The 14,362-nt window shown below is 47.8% G+C and overlaps 1 pseudogene; it reads left to right on the forward strand.

Annotated features, from left to right (window-relative positions):
- The window catches only part of LOC109461404 (LIM domain-binding protein 1 pseudogene), a 68,734-nt pseudogene extending 55,425 nt beyond the window's left edge, over positions 1-13,309 (forward strand).
- Positions 13,310-14,362: the final 1,053 nt, after the last annotated feature.

The following is a 14,362-nucleotide window of genomic DNA, read 5'->3' on the forward strand; positions in this document are numbered from 1 at the left end:
GGGTGGGGGGTGGGGGAGGCTGTTTGTCTTAGGGAGCGTTTTCCTGCTGTTGGGGAAGAGAAGGGTTTATTTTCCACTGCCATTCACACCAGCTGCTGTGAAGCAGTAAAGGGCTCCAGCGCAGTGTTCTGGCCGTTGATCGCGGAGCCAGCCCCAGCTGCAGATGGGCCAGCAGCTGGCCTGAGAGGCACTGCGGCCGACCCCGCCACAGGCTGGGGACCCCAGCAGCTCACCCGCACCCCCACCTCCCTCCCCAGATTTATGAAGCAGGAAGCAGCCAGCCAAAAAAGCTAGAGAAAAAGCCTAACTGCTGTCTCGGTCGGTCGGTCTGTCTCTCTCTCTCTCTCTCTCTCTCTCTCTCTCTCTCTCTCTCTCTCTGTTTTTTTTTTCTTAAAGCCAACACACACCTGGCCACTAAACTAGCACAAATATCTGTCACTCACAACCGTTGGGAAGCTGACACCTTGTGGCCAGATGACAACAGCCCGTGTGGATGCCATCAGACAAGTCCAATCCTTGGAGACTAAGAACGGCTGGAAGGCAGGAGTCACGTTTACTGTGCGTGCACTATGAGCTGGACTGTGCCACAGGTTTCTACATGACGTCACCAAGTGACATTTGGGCGCTAGGAGGTTAAGGAGCATGGAGCATCGTGCTACACTGGCCTGTCAGAGATGCTCGCCACTGGGGCCAGCGCGCCATTTTTGAAAGGTAGCTCTACAACTACCTCGAACTGAAGAACAGCCTGCAAGCCTTCCTAGTGTCAGTGTTTTAGGCAGATGAGCCATCCAAGTGTCAGTGTTTTGATTGTCTCTGACTGATGGATTTTTTTATGGTCTCACATCACATCCTGTGCAGCTATAGTGCAAAAACTCAAATTTGGTCTGGAATACAACTCCAACCTCTCATTTCACATGTGAGAAGATCAAGGCCTTGGAATTCCAAGAAGCTGGACCAACCTCACCCAGTAACTTTGAGGGGAGCACAAAGCCGTACTCAATCTCCCAATAAATACCCGCACACTTGCTGTAATTTTTCTTTTCTTTTGAAGGTAACGTCACCCAAGGAAAAAACATTAATGGTGTGTCAGATATACAGCATAAGTGCCCCAGGTCTTTGATATGACCCTGTGGGCCAGGAGTCATGATTTAAAGACCTACCTAGGTTAGCTGTCCATTGGATGAAATGTCAAAGGAAGAAAGATGAATTGACTGGGATGAATACACAGACTTTAATTTTTAAGTGCAAAGGAGAGTTGCAGAACCTGAGGCTCGAAAATCACTGCATAAATATCCAGATTTAGAGAGGTTGGAATGGAACGTTAGGAGGAGGCCAGGGTTTCTGGCACATCAGTGGAAGAAGATACTCCATTGCTGCCAACAAATCAATCACCGGAGGCTGGAGTCTAAGGGGATGAGGGAAAGGCCCCCTACACACCGGGTGCAGCCTTTAGGATGTTCTGTACCCCAGCTCTCCTGTGTGGCCCATCGCACTACCGCTCTATGAAAACCTGGACTCGAGTCAGTGCCTGCCACACACCCTTCTCTTCTGCAATAAGGAAGCCAGATGGGCTGTGGCTGCCGGGGCCCAGCAGAGTCGCTGTGGGAGAGGCGGCCTCTTCACCCAAAGCAGGGCCATGAAGAAAGCTGCTACCCAGGAACGGACAAATCACTAACAAACCAACCTTTCTTCTCAGTGAAATACATTTACAGTCATATCTACCACACAGAGGTTTAGATTTTTTACATGAGTGCAAAAGAGCATAACAATGGGTCAGGTGCGTGAACTGTCCAACAGAAGGGGCCTGAAATGTGTCTCAGTGCCAAGGACAGAGGCAGCTAGCTCATGTTCACGTAGAAAACAGCCCCAGGGTCAGAGCAGTGTTGAGAGGAGCCATTACCTACAGCAGGTGCCATCGTCTGAGGCTGGGGTTCTGTGTATATCTGGATTGGAGTCACTGGTTTCCCTGTTTCTCCCATTCACTAGATTATGACATTTTTATGTGGAGGAGAACTAGCCGTACCGTCCTTCTGTCCAGCACGATGCCAGCACAGAATGAGCTCTCACCCAACCTGACTGAATAAATGGCAAGTGAGTGGATATTTGAAACAGAACATTGCTGAGTGCTCTGGGTCCCTCAAGTTCAAGGACTTTTTTTTTTCACTGCTGCATGTTGAAGATCCAAAAACAACACTCTATAGCCAAACCAAGCTGTTGAAAAATAAATCACTTGGCTGTTTGGAGTAAAATTGGTCTCTCTAATATGACACACCTGTTGTTTTCTCTGAGCCCTGGGGCACTGGTTCTCAAGGGGAGCTGCACACTGATACCACCAGGAACTAAAGAATATGACGCCTCCATCTCAGCCCCAGGGGTTTTGACTTAACTCTCTGGGGTATGGCTGACCTTGGGGTTGGTATGCTTTAAAGTTCCCCTGGTTCTAATGCGCAACCAACATGCAGGGCCACTGAGCGAGAGGGTGCACAGTCCTTGCCTGAACGACAGGCCATCTGCCATAGTCCATCCGTTCCCTTCTGGACACACTGAGGGAAGAAAAGTGAACTTTCTGCTTATAATAGGTACTGAGTAGAAATAACTCAAGTCATTAAAGTCAAGCAGATACGAACGGAATTTTTGATTAGATGATCAAAAATATTTTTTTAAGCTTCTCAAAGGATTACATCCCAGCCTTTCATTCCATCACTGTGCTGCTCAGGACCCTGTACACATATAGGAAGGGACGCATTAAACATTTGCAGGACTGAAATGAAACAGGATAAAGAATCGTGACTTCTTACATTTCCGTCCCAGACTCCCTGTAAAATCTCTGGCGTTAACCTCAACCATGAAGAAGCCGTAAGCTGCCCGTCGTCATAGCCAGCAGCGGGGGCCTGGGTAGGACCTCACGGCGCTGCACGGCACCAGAGCTCCCGAGAGCGCGGTGGTGCTGGTGGTTGCAACTTCACTCCAATGCTCCTCCCAGGGCCTGGCTCCAGCAAAGTCGGGGTTTTCTACTCCTGGAGAACCAGGTAGGCAGCTATCCAAGTTCACCACCTTTCTCAGCAGCCAAGGGCAAGCGGTCCATTGTGTTGGCACTAAGGAGACCAGAGGGCCACCGCAGATGTCCCACACTGACTCCAGCATGCATGTGCTTTATGTGTCCAAATGTGACATTCCACCACACTGGACACTACCCCCACCCAATGAAACACGAATGACCCTGACTTGGCAGGACTGGGGTCAGGACACTGGAAGCCAAGGGGCCCTCAGCTGAATGCTCTGCTGCCTCAGTGCTTTTGGGCTTCGCTCTGGGACGCCCACACTTTTGCACGGCCTGTCACTCTGCCATTAGCCCCACTCAGCAGCTTTCAGCACAGGGAGGAACACCTGGTTTTAATGGCAAATGGCTTTGTGATCATTAACCAATATCTAATAAAGTGAAACCTTTAAACAGGCTGAAGAGAAACAGATGTTTCCAGGGCTTAATGAAAGGGAATTATGCCCCCTCATACCACACATCCCAGCCCTGCCTCAGTCACACGCATTACAGCCAAACGTCTGTGCTGGGTGTTTGGATAAGCTCAGTGGTAACAGCCCCTGGTTGGCTGGAGTAGGATCAGGTGCACGCTCAGGCAAACATCACACACTCACACACACACACCTGCTTCAGCCGGTACGTGTGCACACACAGCCACACAGCGCCAGACGCTGCCTGCAGGCAACAGTTGAATAAACATATGGTCATAAATGAGCTTCAAAAAAGAATCAACCCCTTGATGACCCCTGGAAGGCTGGATAAATTTAGGACATTCAGGCCAAGAGATTTAGAGAAAAAGAGCCCCATCGCTGAAGCCCATCACACCAGGTGTCCCCTCTCACGAGCCGCATGAACCTGAGCAAATTCTGCCTGTCCAGGCTCCATATCCTCCTCTGTGGAATTTGAGGATCAAATATTACATATACCTATAAAATCGATTCGTGGACTTGCAGAGCCGTAAAAATATGATTTTGTAATACAGGCGAGCCCTAGGGACAATTTTTAAGTGACCGAGGTTCACAGAAGACAAGATAAAGTCCCCGTAGCTGTCCCCACCCCTCATCTGTCCAGGTGACTCTGTTCTCATTTCACGGTGGACCTCTCATGTGCCAGCACTCACTTTCCTCATCAGTCATCCAGAGACACCCTTCTCTGCTCTGGAGTGCTCCCGCCAGGGACAAAGGTGCTCATGTCGCCTGAGCCACCACTCAGCTGTCACTCCCTTTGCTCGGGCTGACGTGGACAGCCCGGCCACCCTCCAGCAGTCGCCTCCCAGACATGCAGTGGTAAAGTGCCTTCTCCAGGGAACCATGGCTCCTCTTACCCCGGTCCATGCAGCCTCCTGGCCTCTGTGCAGACTGATCACGAGGCAGTGACCCCCTAACCCAACACAATACGTGCTCTCCTGATAAAATCCTGGATTAGCAACACACACCTGAGCTCGGAAATTTCTCCAGGTCAGTTTGCCCACCTGCCACCTCAGACTTTAGACTCTCTTTTACTCACCTGGCCTCCCACCCCACTGAACACTAATCCTTCCCACTGCTGACAACCCGGAACATTCTACCTGGCCACTGAAGCCCTCTGAAACAAGCTGCCTTAGATCAGGTCCACTGACGAGACGCATCGTAGCAGGGAGGCGAGGTCACTCCCTGGACTCCTGCTCCAGATGAGGCACCTGTGTCCAAGCCCAGCAGCAAGCTGAGCGCCTGTCTGTGACAGGGCATGACCTGTCCAGCATGCTTTGATCCGGAGCTCACTTCTGTTTGCTCTTATGTCACACTCAATATTATAGCCATGTTCACGTGTGGGAACTCACTCATACGAGTGTTTGTACGTAAATTAAGCTGCCTAACTCTCTCTCCTAATTACTCCCCCAAAATCCTAATGTGTGGTTGGCTCTCATTAGCACCACGTACATCATCTTTTACAATGGAACATCTAAGAGAAAATGGTAACATTTCCAAAACACCCAAAATGTGCCAGGCATGTGGTCCCTCCCTTTAATAGCCAAGCCCCCTGCAGGATACAGATTATCTTCATTTTAATCATAACAACATTTGTTGTATGTTTACTATGTGCATTCATGGTTTCAAACATTTTTGCATGCAAGATCTCATTTAATACAATACACAAATGCTAGGAATGACTCTCTCATGTAATAAATATGAGAATAATGAAAGCTCAGATAGGGCATCCCTGGGCCAACCCACCCAGCTGTCAGTAATCCACCCAGAATTGGAGGTTCACAACTCATTTATGACATCACTTCTGTCCTGCAGACACAGGACCACTTCTGTCCTGTAGTTGGAAGGCTCGGCGACTGTAAATGCAAACTTCCCTGGGAAATAACAGGCTTGTCGCGGACGGAAGAACTGGCAACCCTAATGAAAACCACACGTAACTCCTTCTTACAAAAAAGTATCATTCTGGTGTGTAGCGGCTCTCCTGGAAACCTGGCAGAAGCCATCTTCTTGTCCTCACGTATGAAATAATAAATTTTGGAACCTAAACTAATTATTGTATCTATAGATATATATTTTTATCTTGGATTTAGTTTGGACTCAACTGGAAATTTGAGACTCAATATACTAAAGGGCAGAGTGTTACTCATATTTTGGCCTCTATGTACCTAATTTCTCCCTTCAGGAGCAGCAGAGAATCAACGTGGCTCCAGAATTTCAAGGCCGTCGTGATCCTCTCTCTGCATAAATGCATTTGGTCTGGGACTAGAGGTGCAAATGGAGGAGCTCAGTCCTATGCTCTTCTATCAATGTTAACCTCCTCCCCACCTCCATCCCCACACACACACCCTGCCAGGCCTTTCTGGGGCAAACAAAGACAGACACAGGGATTTTACAATCTCAGAGGACCTCAAGAGCCTTAGAGTCTTCGTAGGGCTTTCACAAATGTTATCTCACTTGAACGTCATGCAACTCTGTGAGGAAACCCTGGAAGCACTGACAGCCTCACCCATCGGATGAGGAACCGTGCTTGGAGACAGCAAGCAAGTTATTCTGAATATGTGGCAAAACTGGAATCACGCCGGATCTTCCAGCTTCCGGTCCCACGTTCCTTTATACTAAAAAGCTCATACATAATTGTTATTCACGAGCCATGATTGCAGTCGTGATACAACACAGTAAGAACACCAGAAGCAGTTGTATTAGAAGTCGTATTAGAGTAGAAATAGCAGAAAAGTAGAATTATCGCAGGGTAGCAATACCAGCAGCAGTAGTAACAGTAATGACAGCTTGAGAACTAGCAGTGGTACTCAGGGAACAGCATTAAATTAGCATGAGTAACGCAAACTAGTATGTGTGGTGGACGTATTTACACAAATAACCCCCAGAGAGGTAGAGAAACCATTCAAAAAGTGCACTGCTGATCGCACGTTCGCAATGAAAGCCAACCACTATGTTTGCTCACAGAGTAGAAGCACAAGACCAATGACAGGACAACGAGAGCCGCACCAGGTCACTGGCGTGGCCTACGGACCTGGCGCTTCACGGGCATTATTCCCAAGCTTCCTCATGATTCCGCAGTGTATGAATCATTATCCCATTTTCCAGACAAGGGCAGCTCAGCTCAATAGAGTAACTCAACCAACGTCGAACTCTTAATAGCTGATAGAGCCAGGATTTGAACTTAAGCCAGAACAAACGTCAGGTTTATGCACCAAATACTTTGGAAGCAACATTTATGAAGCTAAAACTGACAGGGACAAATAGAAGCATACTGGCAGCAGAATCTTAATTCACCGCACTCATTACATAAGAGATAAAAGTAGACAAAATACATCACAATCTTGAAGACTTAAATACTTAATAAGGTGAATTTAATTAATATATGTCTAATTATACGCCGTGGAAACAGAATATATGCAAACATTCTCAAGTGTTCATGTAACAGTCCTTAAAAATTGACCTTTTCTTAGGCCACAAGTAAAGCCTCACTAAATACCAAATGAGTAGAAATGCTACAGACAGCATTAGAAAAACTCAGAAATTAAAAACCAAAATTAGAAAGTAAAACCAATTATAAAAACATGTCACAAGAAAATTTAAGAAACTTCCATTTAACAACACTTTGGTCAAAGAATAAATCAAAACCACAATACTGCACGTCCAAAATACCTAAACATGATAACAATGAAAACGAAATACCAGAATCCACAGAATTCGACTATAAAAGCATTCAGAAGAAATTCCTCTGCCAATACACTGATTAGCAACTATAAGTGGAAATGCATCATTTAATTATTCAACCCAAGAAATTAAAAAAATAAAATTAAGGAAAGCAGAACAAAAAATTAATAAAGGCAGAAATCATTTACTTAGAAACAGAAAAAAATAGAGCTAATTAATAAATTCAACAGTTGGGTTTTCAACATCAAAGACCAACAATAACCATAAAAGCAACAAACTATTAATAATAGAAAATAGTAAGGAAGGAGCGACTACAGATACGAGGGGAGTAAAAACTAGGTAAGGACAAGCTTTCCTGAACTTTATGCAAATAAATGGAGAGTCTGGAGGAGAACGTGCATCACCCAACTGACTCCTGTAGAAAGGAAACATTCCAAATAGGCCAGGTAACATGGAACAAATGAAGTCTTCAGAGAATTCACCGGTTTCCTGCAAAGGAGCCCCTGGCCCCGTCATTTTCACAGCAGATTTCTAACAATTTGAGAGATGCTTAAATAATATTAAAGGTTTCTGATCAGAAGAAGGAGGTAGACAAGGAAGAAAAATTTCCAAATCATTTTGTAAAGCTGGCAAAACATAAAACTCAAACCCAACCAAGAACCGTGGGCCAACTGCACTTAAAAATAACTCTACTCAATTCCTTAACACACATTGGCAAGCATGACCCATGGCCCACTCAAAGGCTAGCTAGCGATACGAGCAAGTGACAACCTACCAACACAATCCTCCATCTGAGCAGACTGAAGGGAAAACATGTGTAATCTTTGCCGTACGTGTGGAAAACCTATTTGAGCACATTAAACATCCATTCATGATTGCAAACTCTTCATGGAAATGAGCAAGAGTATTGTTTTCTACTCACAGTTCTGCAGTTTAAGGCCTTTCTGAGACTGGCTGAGCTGTCTCCTCCAGAGCCAAGCGGCACGTACTCTGCAGCACCTGCAGCGGGAGCAGCAGAAGTCAGCCAGGATTGGGGCCGGGCCCCCTTCTAGCAATGCAGCCTGGTGTACGTGGGCTGTGGCGCTCAGACTCGAAGCATTTAAAAATAGATAAAACTCATTGTATCTCATCAATACATCGCTAGGGAACGTTTTAAAGTTAGGAACAAGAAAATAGTTATCACTATGATGGGGACTAAAGAAAAGATAACAAAATACAATTGTGAGAGATACCTGCCTATTACGGTTAAAATTCAGGAGGGACATCTTGGCTGCGGAGGTCCTCTCTGGAGGAACAAGGGGTCTCAGCCCCCCACCAGGCTCCCCAACCCAGGGTTCCAGTGCTGAGGAGAGAAGCCCCCATAACTTCTGGCTGTGAAAACCAGCAGAGATTGTGGCTGAGTGAGATGAAGGGCAGCTACACTCCCAGCTGTTCCTCTTAAAAGGCCCGAGCATGGACTTACCCACTGATGGACTCACTCGCTCCGAGCTCCAGCGCTGGGGCAGCAGCTAGAAAGGCACCAGGGACATATGGGGAGGAACCGAGTTGTCTGGTCTCAGAGTGAGGAATGGAGAGGCAGCTTTGTCCCGGAAGCAGGAGCGCACGGAAGCCACTGTTTCTTTGCTGGCCCTCCCCATTCCCAGCATACTCGAGCAGGCGGCCGCCATATCTGAGTCTCCATCAACCTGGTTAATGATCATTGGCCCAGCCCTGGTGATTCTGAGACCACACCCCACCCAGCTTTCGGGTACACCCAAACTCCTTCCAGTGGCTTTTCCACACAAATGTCCTGTCTGGGCTCATGCTGTGGACTTTCCGAAAGTCTCCCAAAGGTTCACAAACCCCAAACAAGCAGCATCTGCCCTTGGCGTGTCCCGTGCTCCTGGCTGAGCAGCTCCAGCCTGGCATTAGCAGCAGCTGGTCTCAATGCACAGCTTAGTCTCTCTCTCAGGTGCCTCCGAGCCCAGCACAAGTGGCAACTGTCTGCAGATCACTTTGTACATCATACCAGTGGCCCTGGGCAGGGCATAGGAAGCAGCTATACTGGGCCTGCAACAGAGGCCCTCCTGAGAGGCCCCAGAACCAACACACCAGGTGGCTAGCTTCAGACCACACCAGAGCACCCAACCACCTCACAAATGACACACCCAAAGGGCACACTGGACAGGCACCAGAGCCCTGCTAAAGTGAATCCTGTTCCGTAGGATCAGCCCCTGCACCACTGTAGTCATGACCAGTCCTCACAGCCAGTTAGCCTGAGGGTCAGTCCCTCCCACTGATGTGCAAACAACAACCATGGATCAACTATAACAAGGGACACACCTGGAGCACCTGGTTCTGGTGACCAGGGAGACTGCGCCACTGGGCCCCACAGCACACCTACTACATAAGGCCACTCTACTAAGACTGGGAGACATAGCAGCCCTACCTAATACACAGATACAAATGCAGGAAGGCAGCCAAAAGGAGAAGACAAGGAAACATGTCCCAAATGAAAGAACAGAACAAAGCTCCAGGAAAAAAAGAGAAAAAAAACTAAATAAAATGGAGACAAGCAATCAACCAGACGCAGAGTTCAAAACACTGGTTATAAGGATGCTCATTACCTCAGTGAGAACGTCAGCAAAGAGACAGGAAACATAAAAATAGAACCAGTCAGAAATGAAGACTACGATAACTGAAATGAAGAAGACACTAGAAGGAATTGACAGTAGATTAGATGAAGAAGAGGACTGAATCAGCAATTTAGAAGATAAAGTAGAAGAAAATATCCAATCAGAACAGCACAAAGAAAAGAGAATCCAAAAAAGTGAGGACAGTTTAAGGGGCCTCAGGGACAATATCAAGCATAACAACAGAGAAGAGAGAGGGGAAGGAATTGAAAACTTATTTGAAGAAATAATGACAGAAAACTTCCCTAACCAGTGAAGGAAATAGACATACAAGGCCAGGAAGCACAGAGAATCACAGACAAGGTGAACCCAAAGAGGCCCACACCATGACACATTATAATTAAAATGTCCAAAGTGAAAGACAAAGAGAGAATCTTAAAAGCAGCAGGAGAAAAGCAGTTAGTTACCTACAAGGGAGCTCCCATAAGACTCAACAGAAACTCTGCAGGCCAGAAGGGATTGGCAGGAAATATTCAGTGATGAAAAGTCAGGACCTACAACCAAGATTATTAGAATTGAAGGACAGATAAAGATCTCCCCAGATAAGAAACAGATAAAGGAGCTCATCATCACGAAACCAATATTACAAAGAATGTTAAATAGAATTATTTAAGAAGAAAATAAAATAAAAAATGTAAATAATAAAATGTCAGTAACTACATATCTATCAACAATTACTTTAAATGTTAAATGTTTCTTCTTCTTCTTAAAGAAGTAGAAAAAAGATTTAAAAAATGAGTAATAAAGATTAGTCAGGGCCCTGATCCAGTCTCTACTGCTCAGGTCCGTATTTCTTTGAAGTGTACTATCTCTTCTAATAAACTACTCTTTCACCACTTTAAAAAAAAAAAAGAGTAATAAAATGTCAATAACTACATATTTATCAACAAGTGCTTTCATTATAAATGGATTAAATACTCCAGTCAAAAAACATAGGAGGGCTGAATGGATAAGAAAACAAAACCCTTACATATGTTGCCTACAAGAGACTCAGTTCAGATCGAAAGATACACACAGACTGAAAGTTAAGGGATGGAAAAAGATATTTCATGAATATTGAAACAAACAAAAAGTTGGGGTAGCAATACTTATACCAGACAAAACAGACTTTAAAACAAAGCCTATAACAAGAGACAAAGAAGGACCTTGTAATTCTACTTCTGGGTATTTATCCGAAGAAATCCAAAACATTAATTCAAAAAAACATATGTATCCATAAGTCCATTGCAGCATTGTTTACAATAGTCAAGATATGGAAGCAACCTAAGGGTGCCCATCAAGAGATGAATGGATAAAGAAGTGATACATATGTACAGTGAAATAGTGCTCAGCCATAAAAAGGAATGAAATCTTGCCATCTGCAACAACATGGATGGACCTAGAGGGTATTGTGGAGAAAGACAGAAAAATACAAATATCATATGATGTCACTTAAATGTGTAATTTAAAAACACAAATGAACAAAGAAAATAGAAACAAACTCAGAGTTACAGAGAATAATTTGTTGGTTGTCAGATGAGGGGGTTTTGGGGGCAGGGTGAAAAAGGTGAAGGGATTAAAAGTACAAATTGGCAGTCACAAAATAGTGATGGGGATATAAATCACAGCATAGAGAATATAGTCAGTAATATTGTAACAACTATTTACAGGGGAGGGGGGAGGCAGGGTGGCAGGTCCACCCTCTGCCTGCCCCAGGGCCTCATTCTGAGAGAGACTCTGAGAGCCAGTGGGGAGGAAAGGAGACAGAGAAACAGAGAAAAGGCAGGGAGCAGGCCGGCGCTACCTGTTTCTGTGTGTGTGCGAGTGTGAGTGTGAGTGCCAGGCCCTGCCTAGCCTGGTGCCCTGGCAGAGGAGCTTGGAGATCGGGGAAGGGGTGGCAGGCTGCTTGGAGGCAGAGGTAGCAAGAGGCGGTGACCAGGAGAGCCCAGAAGGAGGAGGAGAGAGGAAACAGTGGAGCAGCCATCATTGAGAGAACTTGCAAACAAAGAAGGCTCCTGGTTCCCCACACCCCACCACTCCCCAGGCTGGCTCCTGGCCTCACCCAGACCCAGTGGCCATTGCAACTTCCCCCACTGCTTCGTGATGTGCCTGCCTGGGTTGAGGTGGGGGGTTGAGGAGACGGGCGGGCGGGGAGGCTGTGCACCTGAGTCTTTGTGCAGCCGGGAGTGGAGCTCCCAGCCACACCTGCCTGTCCCACTCGGGACATGAGCAGCTGAGGTTGGCCCCCTCAGCCCTCACCCCTGCCAGGGCCCTACTGGGCTTGCAGCTGCCCCCCACCCTCACCTCTCCTGACCCCCCTCTGTTCCCCCAGGTTGTTCTTCAAAGTCACCCAAACTGTACTTGCAAAGGAGCCCCCGAAGGACAAAGCCTTCCCCCTCCCATCCGGCCCCAGGCTAGATCCTGGTGGGGGGCGACTCCCAGGTACCCACCCTCCCAGGTACCCACCCTCCCAGGTACCCACCCTCCCAGGTAACCACCCGCCCATGTACCCTGGAGTCCAGGGTTGGAAGGCACGCGCCATATGGCAACCAAACTGATTACAGAATATGAGAGCTTACCAGCGGCTTCAAAACCGGAGAGAGGCCTGTGACAGTCCCTGCTGGGACGCTTTCACAACTGAATGCTTTGAGGACGGTGACCCTGGCCACACCCTCATCCAGGGCTACTTCCGCAGCATCTTGGGGTGCTACGGCTCCCCAAGGAGGCATTCCACAGCAACACGTAACCCTCGACTGTAACCAGGACAGCATGGCGACCCGGTATGGCCAACGCTTGTTCACCCGGGTGTGTATGGAGGGCCGGTTGTATCTGGAGTTCACGTTTAACGGCATGACGTGGATACAGACGTGGCCCGTCAGCATCTGGAGCACGCGGAGCTCATCCCGCAGCATCCTTGCCACGCGTGCCTAGGACCCCGATGTTAGATCACCTCTCCCAAAAATCACCTGGTGTGGGCTGTCCGACAGGAGCCACGCAGGAGCTCACGTCCCGCCTCCGGTCGCACAGCCTCAGCCCTCCACGCTGCCTCGAGACCCGGCTTTTCCCCGAGTGGCCGCGGATGGTAGCGTCCCCTGTTGGAGCCCGCGGGCAGCAGCCCAGCGAACCGCAGAAACGGATGTTAGGGGACAGCACCAGGGGGGGAGGGGGAGGCGCGCGGAAGCACCCCCACCAACAACAGCAAGAAGAAAAGCCGAGCCAGCACCATCGCCCTCTCCAGCCAAGATGTCGAGGTGGTGGGGGAGCCCAGCCTAATGGGCGGGGAGTGTGGGGACCAGAACCAGAGGCTCATTGCGCGGCTGGAGAAGACCCGGTTTGCTGCACCCACAGGTGTTGACCACGAGGACAGCTTTAACGGCTCCCCCGCCCTGGGTACCAATAGCCCCTGGAGCAGCAAGTCTCCATCCAGCCAAGAAAGCGAATCAGAGAACCCCATGTCACAGGCCTTCCAGTAAAGGCCTCGCCAGGGCCAGGCAGTGCGCTGCCAGCCTGCCCCACACCTCGCAGCCCCAGGGAGCGGAAGACAGAGTGAAGAGACCGGGCATCTAAAGTGGGCAGCCTGTCCACCCCCTTCAGGGAGGAACTGGACTCGCTGGGGACAGGTGCCAAGATTTGTCCCCCAGTGGCCCTTGGCTGGGCCTGGCCTCTGCAGAGCCTTTTGGGGGCAGGGGGTCCTCATGTGGATGCTAGGTGGACTGTGGGCCTCTGAGAAATAGCCTGACCACCCCCCAGGACATTTGCCTCTGACTGCACCCCAGGTTCTGGGATCCCCATCCTCCTGACTCCACACCCTTCAAACCTAGGGGTGTCTTTAGCCATAGCCCTTAGGGACTAAACGTGATGGGGCTTGGTTGAGTGCCCCTCCCCCGTCCCTCCCCCTAGGTGGCTGGTAGCAGAGGGGTTAAGCTCTGGGCTCCTCTCTTCTGCCACCTAACCAGCTTCAAGTTATGCTATATATATATGGCCAAAAATGTAGACACATTTTAAGAAAGGAAAACCTGTATTAAAATTGTTGTACTCAACATATACCGATAACAAAAGAAGAATACAACTCACGTTTGACTTCTGCAATTACAAGAGGTGCTCATAGTGGTTATTTTAATATAGTTCTTTTCCTTTCTTAAAATGTGTATACATTTTTTGTCACCCTCTGCATACGAGGTCTGACAATTAAGTTTGTGAACTTGTTACAACGATGTTGCTAAACTTTTTTTTTATTTCAGAGGGATTATTTGTTATGAATTTGTACCAACTGGACAAACAGTTAACCAAGTTTACTATTTGGAAGTGCTGAAAAGGCTGCGTGAAAAAGTGAGACGATCTGAACTTTTCTCCAACAATTCATGGTTTTTGCATCACGACAATGCACGAACTCACACGGCCCTGTCTGTGAGGGAGTTTTTAGCTAGTAAACAAATAACTGTATTGGAACACCCTCCCTACTCACCTGATCTGGCCCCCAATGATTTCTTTCTTTACCCGAAGATAAAGGAAATAGTGAAAGGAAG

This window comes from Rhinolophus sinicus, chromosome 2 (assembly GCF_057876585.1).
Source record: "Rhinolophus sinicus isolate RSI-liver-muscle chromosome 2, RSI-T2T, whole genome shotgun sequence".
Lineage (NCBI taxonomy): Eukaryota > Metazoa > Chordata > Mammalia > Chiroptera > Rhinolophidae > Rhinolophus > Rhinolophus sinicus.